The 15804-nt window shown below is 55.4% G+C and overlaps 1 non-coding gene across 1 annotated transcript; it reads right to left on the bottom strand.

Moving 5' to 3' along the window:
- Positions 1 to 3633: 3633 nt before the first annotated feature.
- On the bottom strand, positions 3634 to 3705 carry TRNAA-GGC (transfer RNA alanine (anticodon GGC)). The gene has a single exon. It is a non-coding gene; the product is annotated as a tRNA-Ala (tRNA).
- Positions 3706 to 15804: the final 12099 nt, after the last annotated feature.

The raw sequence follows: 15804 nt of genomic DNA on the forward strand, positions 1-15804 counted from the left end.
GAATAGTGTTTGTACATGGTCTTTGCCTTAGTTCTTTCTCTACCCTGAAAGAGTTCTGAGTTAGAAATAATAAAGAGAAGGCATTTACCTCCATCCTGCAAGGAGCCACCTGACAGATCAAAACCTATTCACAGTCAGACAAAAATGCAAGTAACACGGGGGCCTGAACTCGAAGACTTGTGTCAGAGTGAGGGCTGTCTAGTGGGGTGGAGTCCTGAGTGTGTGGGGTCTGATGCTAAGTCAAGGTAGTTTGCACGGGAATTGTGTTGAATTGTAGGAAACACAGTTGGTGTCTGAGAATCCGAGAACTGAGTGAGTGGAGAAAAAACCCCTCACATTCCACAAAGAAATTCAGAGTAAGAGCAAGCAAGTCACTTCTGCCTGGGATGTCACTTACTGGTCACTTGTTCTCCAGCCAAACTGGAGTCTCTACAAAGTCCCAGAAGGTTCTACTCTCAAATTTTTGCTCCAAGACTTGAAAATTTATTTCTCTTCTTCCCTCACCCCAGCACCTGAACTCTCTTCCCACATGAGGAGAATTCCACACATAAAGAGTCTGGTGGGAGACAGAGACCACAGCCCTCCATAAAAGAGGGGTTCCCCATGTCCACTAACATTTGTGCATCTGGACACAATATGAGGCTCCACCAGTCAGAGGACCACATGCTGGACTCTACTCAGGACATGGTGACACAGAGCGGCTGGGACTGTGCAGACTGCACTGGGCAAGGGTGGCGGGAGTGGCAGAGACAGCAGTCCTGGCCGCAGGACCAGGGTCCAGCATCAGGGAGTCAGGGGTGTGAGCAGTGACATGTGTCCAGCAGCAGGACAGTGGTTCCTGTGTGGGACCCGACTTAGGCTGGACTGTGGGTCTGTTCCTTCCTGTGTGGCTTCAATCTGTTCTCTGGCTTTCCCCCAAACACTATAGGACCCCAATATCATGTATATACTGCTTTATATCTGAAGTAGAAACAGATGGGATTCCATTGTTTTCAGTAAGAAATCAATGAGGGGAACAGTTTCAGAGAGCAAGTGTTCAGAGATTTTATTACCCTGACCCGGGGCCACTTCTTAAATCTCCCACCTGACTCTGCCCCACGGCAGAGAGAATGACATGTAACTCCCAACATTACATCTCATGATAGAGAACATATGTTTCCCCTTTTCTTTCTGAAGAAAAAAAAATACCTTTAAATGTGGATTTAAGACCACTCCCCACCCTGAGCTCTGTCACTCAGGGGTTCCCAGTGTGGCTGAGCTTCAGGATTGCTGTGGGCTTCTTACACACCCCCAGGGCCCTCCCAGACCCATCGTCTCAGAGAATTAGGCTCCAGACCAGGTATCGCTGGGAGATCCTGGTCTGGGTTCCTGCTACTAAACATGTGACCTGAGACCAGCAGCATCAGCACCGACCTTGTTATAATCCAGACTCTCACACTCTGCTCCCGACAGTCTGAGTCTTAACAAAATGGCAGGGGACCCCTGCGCACAGGGAAGTCTGGGACTCCGTGGTCGCCATGCCTTCTAGACGCGGAGACAGAACTGTGCCGTCGGCTCTGGTGTGTATCTGAGCAGATCGCTCAGCACTGGGTCCTGGTCAGTCCTTCCTCCTCTGTCTTCTGCAGCCATCAGTGCCTGGGTCACCTCTTCTGTTCTCAAGGTTTTAAATATACTTTCTATGTGTCATCTCCCAAGTCTATTTGTCCAGCAAACATCTCTCCTCATCACCAGGCTTCTCTGTCCAGCTGCCAATTGGACGGCTCCCTTGTATTTCTGACGTCTCAGCTCCACCATCTCTTACAATGAATGCCTGTGATGCCCCTCAGATATGCCTCCTCCCCATCTTTCCTGACAGTGTCTGTCTCTTGCATCCTCTGAGATGTTTAGGGATTTGACTCCTCTCTCAGCCCAGACTAACCATCAGGAATGCTGTGAGTCCACTGCGCACCCCATAGAAGCACCTCCAGCCTGGAGTCTGCCCGACCCTCCTGCTCCCACTGCCCCCCTCGCCTCCACGTCTGTTCTCAGCACAGCAGCCACAGGACCCTTCAAAGGGGACGTCAGACCACGTCCCTCTCCTGCTCTCAACTGTGAGTCCCACCTCACTCAGACCACAGTCCCTGCCCTTCTAACGTCCTCAGGCCCCGAGGTCTGGCCGAGCCTCTGTCTCATCTCCATCACTCTCTGCCCGATTCCCACACAGGCCTCCTTGCTTTACCCAGACACCTCACTCTCCTGCCCCAGGGCATTTGCACTGGAGGTTCCTACCTGGACAGAACTCCACACATCCTCGTGGACAATTCCTCATGTCCTTCACATCTTTCCTCAAGGCCACCTTCCCAGTAAGACCACACTGACCCCCCAAATCACACAGCCATCTTCCTGTCCCCACAGCCCACACTCGGGATCACCTTCCCCACTGCGTTTTCCCAGGACACCTCCCCCTTCTGACACAGACACCTCCCTGTTCACTGCGCTCATACACACCTGTCTCTCCCCACACGACACATACTCCCAAGGCCAGCAGTGTTCCTGATCTGACTTCAGTGATGTCCCCACGTGAACAACAGTGCCACACGTCTGCACACAACCAGTCGTGGTTCCTGAGTGGTCCGTGTGGGGCAGCTCCCTGCACTAGAGACGCGTCTCTATTGATGGGGCCTCAGACCACAGCTGTCCTGTGGCGGCTGCAGCACAAGGTGCCCTCACACTGACTGCAATGCACCTGTACTTTCCCGGGATGCTCCCCCTAAATCTGCAGTGGACCCCGCTCAGCTCGTCCCTGAGTCTGCACTGAGCCAGCCCTGGAGCGCAGGGCAGGGGCGGGCGGGCGGGCAGAGAGAATTCCAGCAGGGACTTCTCTAAGGTGAGGAATCCCTCCTCTCTGCTGATTCCAGAGCTTGGTCTGGGAAAAGATGAAAAGAGCAATCAAGCCCCAGAAGGAGGAAAGTGTAAGGTATTTCCCCGCCCAGGAAGAAAGAAGGGCGTAGGCACCAAGTGTGCAATAGCAAGAGCTTTATTCAGAGTGCATCCCGGACAAGGTTCTCTGGTCCCCAAGACAGGCCAGAGAAGACACGCAGCCTCCCCCCACCCCGGACGTGGGGGGTGGGGTGGGGTGGTAATTTATAGCTTCGGTAGGGTGGTGGCGGATGGATATGATGTGGTAAAATTTCATTGGCTGACAGACAGTTGTTCTTTTTCTTTCTTTTCTTTTCTTTTCTTTCTTTCTTTCTTTCTTTCTTTCTTTCTTTCTTTCTTTCTTTCTTTCTTTCTCTCTCTCTCTCTCTCTCTCTCTCTCTCTCTCTCTCTCTCTTTCTTTCTTTCTTTCTTTCTTTCTTTCTTTCTTTTCTTTCTTTCTTACTTTTCTGAAGCTGGAAACGGGGAGAGACAATCAGACAGACTCCCGCATGCGCCCGACCAGGATCCACCCGGCACGCCCACCAGGGGCGATGCTCTGCCCCTCTGGGGCGTCGCTCTGCTGTGACCAGAGCCACTCTAGCACCTGGGGCAGAGGCCAAGGAGCCATCCCCAGCGCCCGGGCCATCTTTGCTCCAATGGAGCCTTGCTGCAGGAGGGGAAGAGAGAGACAGAGAGGAAGGAGGGGTGGAGAAGCAGATGGGTACTTCTCCTGTGTGCCCTGGCCGGGAATTGAACCCGGGACTTCTGCACGCCAGGCCGACGCTCTACCACTGAGCCAACCAGGGCCGACAGTTGTTCTTTTTCAAAGGCTCCTGGGAAGTTTCTTTTGGAGCGCATGGGTGTGGGCGGTTCCAGCCAACGTTCCGGACCTGGTTCCTCAGGTGACCTTCCCCCATTGCCAACCGACCTCACATTCTGACCTTTTTTATGTGAGATAGGGGTGCCGCTATTCATCTGGCTACTTCCTGCTGGTTCGGGGCGTCGTGGGGAAGGGTTGTCGGAAGGTGGTGGCTCTGAGGGGAGTCGCGTATATGGGTGTAGGAGCATCTGGTTGACTGTGAGTCGAGAAACCTCGCGGATGCGGCCCGGTAAGGATCTAAGAAAGAGGAGCAAATATGAGTAATATGTGATAACTAGAAGAGGAGCTAGGATGGAGCAGCCCGGGTGAGGATGGGTGGCTGCCACCAGGAGGTAAGCGGGTTGTAGGAGGAGAGGTCCTTGCGCAGTTTCTCTTGCAGACAGTGGAGGACATTGATGTTTCCTTCCACCGGGCCAGTCTCACTGATATAGTAACAGCATTGCTCCCTGCTTTAACTCACTCTGACGGCAGGTTCCGGGTGGGAGGGACAGGAGTAACAGGAGGGTCTGCAGGGCCCAAGCTTTGGGTGAGCCGGAGACGGGTGGGGCCCAGTGGTTCCGACTGCCAGCGGTCCTGCATGGGGGCAAGCTTGAGGCGAGAGACATGGTACCAAGGTGTTTGCCCAGGACCATGACGGCGAACCTATGACACGCCTGTCAGCACTGATAAGCATACCCATTTTTTTTTTTTTTTTTTTTTTTTTATAATCGGCCCTTGCAACTGAGATTGTAAAGCAGGCTTTGGGCTCAGATACGCCCCCTGTCTTCTCAAGTTGCAGGGCAATCTTTTTTTTTTAAAGATTTTATTTATTCATTATAGAGAGGGGAGAGGGAGAGAGAGAGAGAGAGAGAGAGAGAGAGAGAGAAGGGGGGAGGAGCAGAAAGCATCAACTCCCATATGTGCCTTGACCAGGCAAGCCCAGGGTTTTGAACCGTCAGCGTTTCCAGGTTGACGCTTTATCCACTGCACCACCACAGGTCAGGCTAAGCATAGCCATTTCCAATGACTCACGGCCACATGCGGCTGCATACCAGAGAAGTATGGGGCCGCATCCCGAGAAGGACGTTTCATCCTCAGCTCCTGAACGGCCAGGTGCAGTAGCCGAGGATAAAACACTTGCTGTAGTGTAGACATTCTGTGCCGGAGGTCTGAGGCCCAAACAACAGAACTCCAACACAGAGCGTCAGTTCTGGGACTTCCGGTTAGGCCGTTTTTCTCGAAGTGACACACCACCCGAGTTAGGCTCGTTTTTTTGGCGAATTTTGACACACCAAACTCAAAAGATTGCCCATCACTGCCCTAGCAGCTCGGCTGCGGTAGGAGTAGTCAGTATTACCGTGTGGGGTCCCGTCCACCTGGGCTGCAGGGAGCCAGGCTGGAGCTCCCTCAGAAGAACCCTGTCTCCTGGCTGGAGGGGGACCGCTGGGTGTGCTTCATCTGGACCCCCTATGGGAGGAAGGGTCCGGTCCGTGTGTTCCCTGAGAAGATGGCGGAGTAAAGACAGAAAGGGAGGTATGTGGCAAGAGGAGGGGGTTGACAGGTGAGCTGTGATTGATTAGGAATGGTGTACCATAAACCAGCTCAAAGGGGCTGAGTCCAGTGGGGTTTCGCGGGGTTGCTCTGATTCTGTGAGTGCCAGGGGGAGGAGGTTTGGCCAGGAGAGCCTGGTCTCGATGGAGAGTTTGGTTAGCTGACTCTTCAGGATGCCATAGGCCCTTTCCACCTTACCCGATGACTGAGGGTGACAGGGTATGTGGAGCTTCCAGGTGATGTTGAGAGAGGTGGCAACCTGCCGGACTATCTGGGCAGTGAAGGCCGGGCCGTTGTCTGACTGGGTGGTAGTCGGCAGTCCAAACCGCGGGATGATGTTTTCAATGAGAATGGAGGCAACAAAAGTTAAGAGATAACGGAGTTTTTTGTGAGGGGGCATGTGAGTGAAGTCAATCTGCCAATCCTGGCCTGGCCCGTGCCCCCTCAGCTGATGAGTGGGGAAGCCGGGGCGGAGTCCCCCTTGTGTAGAGGCTTTGGAACAGACAGCACATGCTGCGTGTACCTTTTCGATAGTCTGCTGGAGGCCTGGGAGGAAAAAGAGTGGTTGCAAGAACCGATAGAGAGCTTTTGGCCCTATGTGTAAGGAACAGTGGATATCAGGCAGGAAAGTTTCAGCCTGTCCTTTTGGTAAGGCAATTCTATCTCTGAGAAATATCCATCCCTGGTTGCACACGTCTCCACCCTTTCTGAGGAGGGTCTGTTCTTCCTCAGGAGTGTAGGGAGGTTTCAAGGAGGTGGAGAGAAACATGAGAGGAGAGGGGGAGGCTCCCAGGGTGAGGTTTCCAGCTGTCGCGTCGGCCCGAGCATTTCCCAAGGCCACCGGGTCCTGAGAGGTTTGATGGCCCCTACAATGTACCACAGCCACCTCAGCGGGAAGCTGTAATGCCTGAAAAAGTTCAGAAATGAGGGTAGCATTGATTATGGGGGAGCCCTTGGTAGTGAGGAAGCCCCTTTCCTTCCAGAGGGCAGAGTAGCTGTGGGTAATAAGAAAAGCATATTTAGAGTCAGTATATATAGTTACGTGTTTTCCCTGGGCCAGAGTGAGTGCCCGCGTGAGAGCAATCAGCTCTGCTTTCTGGGAGGTGGTGCCCTCTGGCAGCTGTTGGGCTTCTAAGGTGGAGGAGGTGGTGACCACTGCATGGGCCACCCGTCGTCGTCCGTCGGGTCCCTGTACAGAACTCCCATCTACAAAGAGTATTAGATCTGAATTTTTTTTTTGTATTTTTCTGAAGCTGGGAATGGGGAGAGACAGTCAGACAGACTCCCGCATGCGCCCGACCGGGATCCACCCGGCACGCCAACCAGGGGCGACGCTCTGCCCACCAGGGGGCGATGCTCTGCCCCTCTGGGGCGTCGCTCTGCCGCAACCAGAGCCACTCTAGCGCCTGGGGCAGAGGCCAAGGAGCCATCCCCAGCGCCTGGGCCATCTTTGCTCCAAATGAGCCTTGGCTGTGGGAGGGGAAGAGAGAGACAGAGAGGAAGGAGAGGGGGAGGGGTGGAGAAGCAAATGGGCGCTTCTCCTGTGTGCCCTGGCCGGGAATCGAACCTGGGTCCCCCGCATGCCAGGCCGACGCTCTACCGCTGAGCCAACCGGCCAGGGCAGATCTGAATTTTTCAAAGGAGAATCTGATAATCCATCTCGAGGTCTGTTGAGGAAATCTATTAGCTCCGTACAGGAGTGGGTGGGTTCTGGAAGTGTCGCTGGAGCTGGCAGTAGAGTGGCTGGGTTGAGTCTGGGAGAGGGCAAAAGAGTGACTGAAGGGTTTTCGATGAACAGGAGGTGAAATTCTTGTAGGTGGGAAGGACCCAACAGAGAAAGAGATTTGTGTGAAAGGAGGTCGGTGAGCCTGTGGGAGGAGAAGACAGTGATGGGTTGGGAAAGGGTGAGCTCAGTAGCCTCCGTGGTGAGTTCAGCTGCTGCGCCCAGTGCCCGGAGGCAGGGCTGCCAGCCTTTGACGGTGGAGCCCAGTTGTTTAGAGAGATATGCCACGGGCAGGCGGTATGGAGGCCCCACAGGTTGAGTCAGCTCCAATTGCATTACCGTGCTTTTCATCCGTGAAAAGGTGGAAGGGGCGTCTGGGGTCAGGTAAAGCGAGAGGGGGAGAGGAGATGAGGGCGTCTCGAAGGGTAGAGAAAGCCCTTTTAAAAGTGTTGGGGGATGTGAGAGGTCCCGTGGGAGTCCCTTTTGAAGTCTCATAGAGGGCTTTGGCTAAGAGAGCAAGATTGGGGATTCAGGGTCTAAAGAAGCCTATTAGACCGAGGAAAGAAAGAATCTGATCAGTGGTGGTAGGTGGCTGGAGACTGCGGAGGGTCTGAGTTCAACTTAGAGTGAGATCTTGGGTGATGGGGGTTAAGGCGATGCCCAGACAGACCACGGACTGAGAGTGAAGTTGAGCCTTAGCAGAGGAGACACGATACCCCTTCACCGTGCAGAAGTTAAGAGGGGTGGAGGTGCGTCTCCTTGAGGCGGACAGGGAGGGGCTGCAGAGGAGTAGGTCATCTACATACTGCAAGAGAGTACTAGTTTTGAGATTGCATGCAGCTAGATTCCAAGCCAGCGCCTGTCCAAACAGGTGTGGGCTGTCCCTAAATCCCTGGGGCAGGACGGTCCACGTAAGCGGTTGGGCTGTGCTAGTGTCCAGGTGAAGGCAAACAGAAAGTAAGAGTCAGGGTGTGGAGGGGTGGTAAAGAAGGCATTCCTGAGGTCTAGGGCCGTGAAGGGAGTGGTGCCTGAGGGAATGTGTGACAGTAACGTGTAGGGATTAGGGACTACTGGATGGAGGGGAACTACTGCCTCGTTAATTACACGTAAGTCTTGGACGAGGCGATAAGCTCCTGAAGGTTTTCGAACAGGAAGGATGGGGTATTGCAGGGAGAGTCCGTGGGGATGAGTAAGCCTTGGTTTAAGAGGCGGGTAATTATGGGTTTAAGGCCCTGGTGGTGACTTGCTGAAATAGGGAATTGGGGTCTAGATGGGAATTGGGAGGGATTTTTCAAGCAGATGTGAACGGGTGAGTGGTGGGTAGCTACCACAGGGGTAGAAGTGTCCCAGACCTGAGGGTTGATAGTATCTGGTGGAATAGGAGGTGTGACCGGGTTAGGGTGATCTGTGGTAGTGGGAGAGCCTTCAGTCAGGAGTGGTAGAAGTAAGTGGGAAGATGCTGTCAGCTGGATAGTGGCCCCGAGACTGTGTAGAATGTCCCGACCCAGTAGGGTACAGGGCATGAGGGCATAACTAAGAACGGGTGTGAAAAGGGGATTCCGTCCAAACTGCATGTCAGGGGTGGCGTACGAAGGAGGAAAAGAAGGGGTCCCATCCATTCCCATAACCGAGACCTGTGAGGGAACTAGAGGTCCAGAGTGGGATGGCAAAACAGAGAAGGTGGCCCCGTGTCCACAGGAAATGAGATGGACTTAGCCGCTACCTGCAGCATCACCCTGGGCTTGGCGAGGGTGATGGGGGTCTTCAAGTCCGGGCCGTGTCAGTCGTCCATGAGGCCGAGGAGTTCGAGCGATGGGCCCGCCTGGCTGCCGGAGCCTGGCATCCAGATCTGGCCAGAAATGCCGGAGCCAGAGGCAGGACAGGCTCAGGCCTTTCTGCAAAAAGACCGAAGCTGGGTCGTGGGGCCAGGAGCCCTGCAAACTCAGGTGAGGGTCAATGGCCGGTGGAGGGCAGCCCTGATGGGGGAGGGGCTTGAGAACACAGCGGAGAAGGGAGGGGCTCTGGCCTGCAGGGGAGGGGGCTTCCTGGAGGGAAGAGACCCGAGTGGAAGAGGTCCCCAAAGGGACCAGAGAGGGGTCCCGAGAGAGGGGTGCCCCGGGGGTCAGGCAGGAGGGGGAGAGAGTTCCTCAAGGGAGTAGGCGAGGGAGGAAAGATCAGGACTGGAGGTTTCTCTGGCTCAAAGGACCTGCGCATAGAGCAGGCGGCGCCGAGATTAGGGCGGGACCGCACATACTAGAAGCCCTGAATGTAAGGGATCTCGGACCGTTTCCCAGTTTTTAGGCAATAGCTGCGTAAATCAGTAAGGGTGTTAAAATCAAAAGTCCCTTCAGGAGGCCACCTGGTCTGGTTATCCAGTGGGTATGGTGGCCCGGCCACATTGGAGAAGAAAATCAGTTTCTTCTTCTTTAGGGAGGGAGAGATTCCGGATAAGGCATTCCAGGAGTGTTCTTGAGTCAGGTTTAGATTCCTTTGTCCCCATGGCCGCCCTCAGCCTCGTCGTGGTCAGAGATGAGAACTGGCGTCCCGGAACAAACAATCTCTGGCACCGGATGGTTAGGTAGAGTGGGTGTGTCCGGGACCTCTCCACGGCATGCACACACACACTCAGAACGGATAAGAGGTCCCTGGTGCAGCTGCGATTACGGACAGGGAGTCTCGGTGGAAAGCACTGAGGGAGGCCAGAGGCAGGGGACTCACCGCACCATGTGCCGAAGTGGGTGGGAGGTCGGAGGTCCTGGTCTCCCTCGGAAGGGAAGGGGGGAGGAGCAGCTCCCAGCGGGCTTCAAGCTCCTCCTGGGCTTCGGCACTAAACGTAAGGTATTTCCTCGCCGAGGAAGAAAGAAGGGCGTAGACACCAAGTGTGGAATAACAGAAACTTTATTCAGAGCGCATCCCGGACGAGGTTCTCTGGTCTGCGAGAAGGGCCAGTGAAGTCGCACCGCCTCCCCCTCCCGGAGGTAATTTATAACGTCGGTAGGGTGGCCAGGCTGATATGACGTGGCGAAATTACATCGACTGACAGTCGTTCTTTTTCAAAGCGCTCCTAGGGAGTTTCTTTTGGTGGGCATGGGTGTGGGCGGTTCCAGCCAAAGTTCCCAAACCTGGTTCCTCACGTGACCTTCCCCCATTGCCAACCGACCTCACAGCAAGAGCAGGTTGAGTCTGAAAACCCATCTCTCGGTATCACAGACTCCTGTTGGCAGAGAGCTTTGTGGGAGAATGACAGGCAAGTCACTTCCTGCTGCTGTCAGACAGGGACACCTAGGAGGAGAATGAGGCTGGAACTCCAAACAAGAACAAAAACAGTCACATTGCTCCACAGAAACAAAGAAACAACAAATAAAGACCCAGGAGATGGGGGCAGATAGGCGGACCCAGGCCTGAGCCTCAGCTGACCAACCATATGATGCCATCAGTGCTCACAGACCTGGAGGGGTCCTTTATTAGGACAAGTTACAAGGCCTGGGTGACATTTGAGTCCTTGTGATCACAGGTCCTGGTGGGACAAGGTTCTACTAAAGGGACAAGGACAAAAAAGCAGAGAGGTGACCTGCTAAGGAGTGACCACGTCAAAGCCCACGATGCACTGACCACTGATTGGGCACAGGGCCTGACCACACTCGGTCCTCACAGCCTCTCCTGTCCCTGCAACAGACTCAGCACAGCAGACACACGGGTTCTGGAAAGTTCTCGGTGCTTCCATTTATTTCCTTTAAAAACTTAGGGTCTTCTCCTTTAATTAAAGCATCAATCCTTTATGTCAAGAAATAAGTAAAAAATTCACATCCGGAATTTTATTTCTGTGAGGAGTAAGAAGCTGCAGCTCAGTGCTCCATGAAGCAGAGACAGAGATGGGGAGGCCCCGCCCCCCTCTGCTGGACAGGGAAGTGTGGGGAGGGGACATAGGGACAGGGATGGGTCGACTTCCCACCTCCTCACACTATGCTGATAGGAATGCAGACACGTTCAGATGCCCTTTGCAGAGAGAGAAGTGAGAGTTTCCAAAAGTCACAAACAGGGTTGGAAGGTGAGTGTGTGTGTGTGTGATGCATCTTCCATCACTCAGTCCCCGACAAGGCAGCTGTCTCATGCTGTAGAAGAAAATAATCACGAACCAATTCAGGTCAGTCATTGTAACTGGTGACATTCTCAATAGCCCACCTCATGTTCAAAATGTCCCAAAGAATCCCCATCACCCAGTCCTGTCCCCTCTGCCTTAACTCTTCCCTATGTCATGGTCCGACCTTTAGAAGTCAGGAGACACACATCAGAGCCCTGGGTGCAGACACTGCCTGGGTAGAACACAACAGAACATGGTCAGAGCCCCCAGGACAGGAGACGAAAGGTGGAACTATGGGGGGTGGGGTGGCCCATTGCTCTCGTCTGCATTGTCACAGGGTCTCCGGGGTCACTCCCTCCATACTCACTGGCAGCCTGAGTGTAGCTCCCTCCTTTCCCACCTGTGGAAAGACACATCCTGTGAGAGACCAGGGAGGAGCCAAGGTCATGAGGTCCTAAAGGAACCCCTATGCCTGGGCCCCCGAGAAGTTTCCAGAACTGTGAGTACTGACCCAGGACAGGATCAGGAAACCCAATGAAACTACATGTGTGGGGACTGGACTAATCTCTTTCCAGGAGGTCTGTCCTCAGCAGGGACCCTCCCCTCTGACCTGTGACTGCTGGAAACCATGTCTCCATTACCATATTTGTCAAGGTGATAACTTTGTCCCTCATGTTCATACGTGCCTCACTAAAGAGTAACTGTTAGCAAACGGCCCCAGACTGGCAAGCACATGCATGGGGACAGTACTTCCCATTAATGAAGCAAACACACTTCTTCCTGGGCTTGAAACCCCCTGTGGGACAAGAAACTCAGACCCCACCCTTCCTTACCTGAGCACCTCCTCCTCCACATCACAGTTCCCACCACAGCTCCAGTGACCACAGCTCCAAGGAGGACCAGGACAGCAACGGTGACCACAGTGGGGATGGCGGAGCTGGGAAGGAAGGGAACGGAAGGTGAGGGGGCCCTGACCCCCCCAGCCACAGCCCCATCCCTGCTGAAGTCCTCCAGAGGCCGCTGCTCCCTGAGAAGAGGCTCTGTGCCCACGTCCCCTCCTCACCCCATCTCAGCGTCAGGGGCTTGGGCAGCCCCTCGTGCTGCACATGGCACGTGTAGCTCTGCTCCTCTCCAGGGGGCACCCCCACAGCTGCCCACTTCCGGAAGCTCCCGTCCCCTGCAGGCCTGGTCTCCACAAGCTCCATGTCCTGGGTCAGGTCCTGCCCGTCACGCTGCCAGGTCAGGGTGATCTCCGCAGGGTAGAAGCCCAGGGCCCAGCACCTCAGGGTGACCTCACGGTCAGAGATGGGGTGGTGGGTCACATGTGCCTTTGGGGGGTCTGAGGAGAAGGGTGAGAAATTCAGAAACTTTTGATCCCTCATGGGCCACTCCAGCAGCACTCCTGTGACCATCATCGGAGTGGAAAGGTCAGGAGGAGTGGGAGAGGGAGCACAAAACCCAGTCTGGACAGAGGCACCTGGGATGGTCTAGTCTACAGGTTAGAGTCAGAGGGACACAACCCAGGTCGGAGGCAGGTAACCGAGGGGAGAAAGGGATTTCTGCTCCGGACCTGGGTGGAGGCCAAATGACTCAGAAAAGCCTGGTCAGACCTCAGGTAGGGACTCAGACACACTGGGTGGGGGACAGAGAACAAGGCCTGAGAAAGTCCCCATGGGTCCCAGGGCCACTGCCAGGGTTAAGGGGAACCGCTGATGGGTTATTTCAGGGTTGGTCTCCTCTCCATCCCAGAGAGACTGCCCCCTAATTGTCCCTGAGAGAAGGAGTCGCTCTCTGGTCCCGGATTTGGTCCCAGGGGACTCAATGTCCCGACCCAAAGGAGGGTGTTCTGACCCCGGTCCAATTCCTGTCTCCGTGTAGGAGCCGCAGCCCGAGGGGAGAGGAGGGAGCCCCGCGGCCCTGGTACCTGCGCGCTGCAGCGTCTCCTTCCCCTTTTCCAGGTAAAGGCGGAGCCACTGCACGCACTCCCCCTCCAGGTAGCTCCTCCAGTGCTCCACTACACCGGCCTCCTCCCACTTGCGCCGGGTGATCTGAGCCGCCGCGCCGTCCCGTCCAGGAGCGCAGGTCCTCGTTCAGGGCGAGGTAGTCGGTACCGTCGTAGGCGAGCTGACTGTACCCGCGGAGGAGGCGCCCCTCCGGGTCCATCTCGCAGCCGAGCATCCCCTGGAGGGTGTGAGACCCTGACCCCGCCCACTCGGCCCCGCCCCGACCGCGGGGATTAAACCCAAACTGATAATACAAGCTGATCAAAGGTCCCACGTGCTCCTCCCGGGTGGGGTGGCAGGTCTCACGATATTGGGTCACAGTCGGACCCGGACACTCGGCTAGTCCCTTTGTGGGGATGGGGTCGTTACCGGGACCCGCCCGCGTGGCTCACCGTCCTCGCTCTGGTTGTAGTAGCCGCGCAGGGTGTTCAGGTTCACTCGGGAAGCCTGTGCGTAGCCCTTGGCGCGCCGCGTCTCGCGGCCCCAATACTGCGGGCGCTCCTGCTCCACCCACGGCTGCTTCATCCTCGGGCTCGCCGCGTCGCTGTCGAACCTCACGAACTCCGTGTCGTCCACGTAGCCGACGGAGAAGAAGCGGGGCTCCCCGCGGCCGGGCCGGGACACAGCGGTGTAGAAATATCTCAGGGAGTGGGGACCTGGGGATGGGGAGGGGCTGAGACCCGGCGACCCTTCCCGGTGAGGGTCCCGAGCCCGGGAGATGGAAAAAAAGGCGGGACAGAGCAGTGTGGGGTTTGGACCGTGGAGGTGGACACGAGTCCTCCCCGGGGTCCAGCGCCCCCGCCGGGTCCCCTCGCTCCTCCCCGCAGAGGCCGTTCCCTCCCGACCCGCACTCACCCGCGCAGACCGGCATCAGGCCCAGGGTCCCCGAGAGCAGCAGGAGGAGATTTGGGGACTTCAAGAACTGCATTCTCCAGGTCTGGGAGACTGACTCGGACAACCACTAGGATGCCTTATAACCGAGACTGCGGTGACGCTAATTGCTTTCTCTACAAACCAGACACCCAATAGGAGTGACATATGGGGCCTCGTCAGGATTAACTAAGAAGAAGGACCCGACCCAGGTTGTGAGAGGCAGAAGTGAAACCTCAACAGTGACTGACCTTCCCAACCCAGACTCCGCCCTCCCTCGGGCTGAGACCCTGAGAGCCAGGCCCGGGAACCCAGGACTGTGTCCTGATCCCTCCTCCTGCACAGACAGCTCTTTGTTACCCTGTCTCCCTGAGTCCTGGCCCAGGGGCTGTGTGAAGACACCAGGGAGAGACCCCCAGGCTGGGCCTCAGCCCTTTCTCTTCTTCTGTTCCCGGACTTCTCTCCACCTGGATTGTTCTAGAAGAAATGTCACCCCAGAGAACCTGATGTCAGAGAGTGAGCTTGCCCTGGGATTGGAGGTGGAAGGACAGGGGTTTCTCTCTTTTTTTTTTTTTTTTTGTATTTTTCTGAAGTTGGAAACGGGGAGGCAGTCAGACAGACTCCCGCATGCGCCCGACCGGGATCCACCAGGCATGCCCACCAGGGGGCGATGCTCTGCCCCTCTGGGGCATCTCTCTGTTGCAACCAGAGCCATTCTAGCACCTGAGGCAGAGGCCACAGAGCCATCCTCAGCGCTCAGGCCAACCTTGCTCCAATGGAGCCTTGGCTGCGGGAGGGGAAGAGAGAGACAGAGAGGAAGGAGAGGGGGAGGGGTGGAGAAGCAGATGGGCGCTTCTCCTGTGTGCCCTGGCCGGGAATTGAACACGGGACTCCTGCACGCCAGGCCGACACTCTACCACTGAGCCAACCGGCCAGGGCCAGGGGGTTTCTCTTAACCTTGGAGAAGCTGTGTCTGAAAACACTGGATGGAGATTCTCAGAGACCAGTCTCCCTGTTGTCTGTGAACCCCAGTTGGGAGAAAAGTCTTGGAAACGCTGAACATCAGGAAGCTGATCTGTAAAGAAGTGATTTTGGCCCCTTGGTACAGAAATGTGTCTAACCAGCACTGCAGTCAGACTCACAGAGCTCCTGAATTCTACTTCCCACACAGTGTGTCTGTGACTTGGGATTGTTACATTGTGAAATGTTCTTCATTCTGTAGCCCTGAGTTTGTCTGTGAGTCCCCCACGTCCTCAGTACAGAGAAGCCCAGGGAAGCCGTGTGTCACTGTGCATTTCAACAGGAGCATGTACGTCCTAGAAGTTACAAGTGCTCAATGTGGTCATCCGAGTGATTGAGAGAGAGAAGGAAGGTTGGCTGGAGGAGTCCCAGACCCAGGGCAGAGTAAGGAAAGTTCAGAGAGAGTGTCAGGGAGCCTGGAGCCTAAGTCAGCCCTCAGAGGGGCAATGGTCCTGCCTCAGTTTCCCTGTTCTCAATCTTTGACGGGAAGGAGCCTGTGAGAAGCAAGGTCCCAGAGCAAACGAGGTAGCAGATCTGAGAGCACAGCAGTGGGGCCATCAGTCAGTTATGCTCCCTCAGGCTGAGGTCTGGGTGTGCATTCTCACGCTGCCACGTGACCTAGTGGAGAAAAAAATGACGAGAGAGGAAAAGGGAAGAACTGCTGGACCAGCACCTTTATGTAGATGAGAAGGGATGAGGCCTTGAGCACCAGCACAGGGACAGCTCTGGCTGGGAGTGTGGACAGCTCACTTCGGTGAAGTTTCCAAGTAGACGGTATTGTAAATTGGTAATAATTGAT

The sequence above is a fragment of the Saccopteryx leptura genome, chromosome 1 (genome assembly GCF_036850995.1).
Source record: "Saccopteryx leptura isolate mSacLep1 chromosome 1, mSacLep1_pri_phased_curated, whole genome shotgun sequence".
In the NCBI taxonomy this organism is placed as follows: Eukaryota; Metazoa; Chordata; class Mammalia; order Chiroptera; family Emballonuridae; genus Saccopteryx; species Saccopteryx leptura.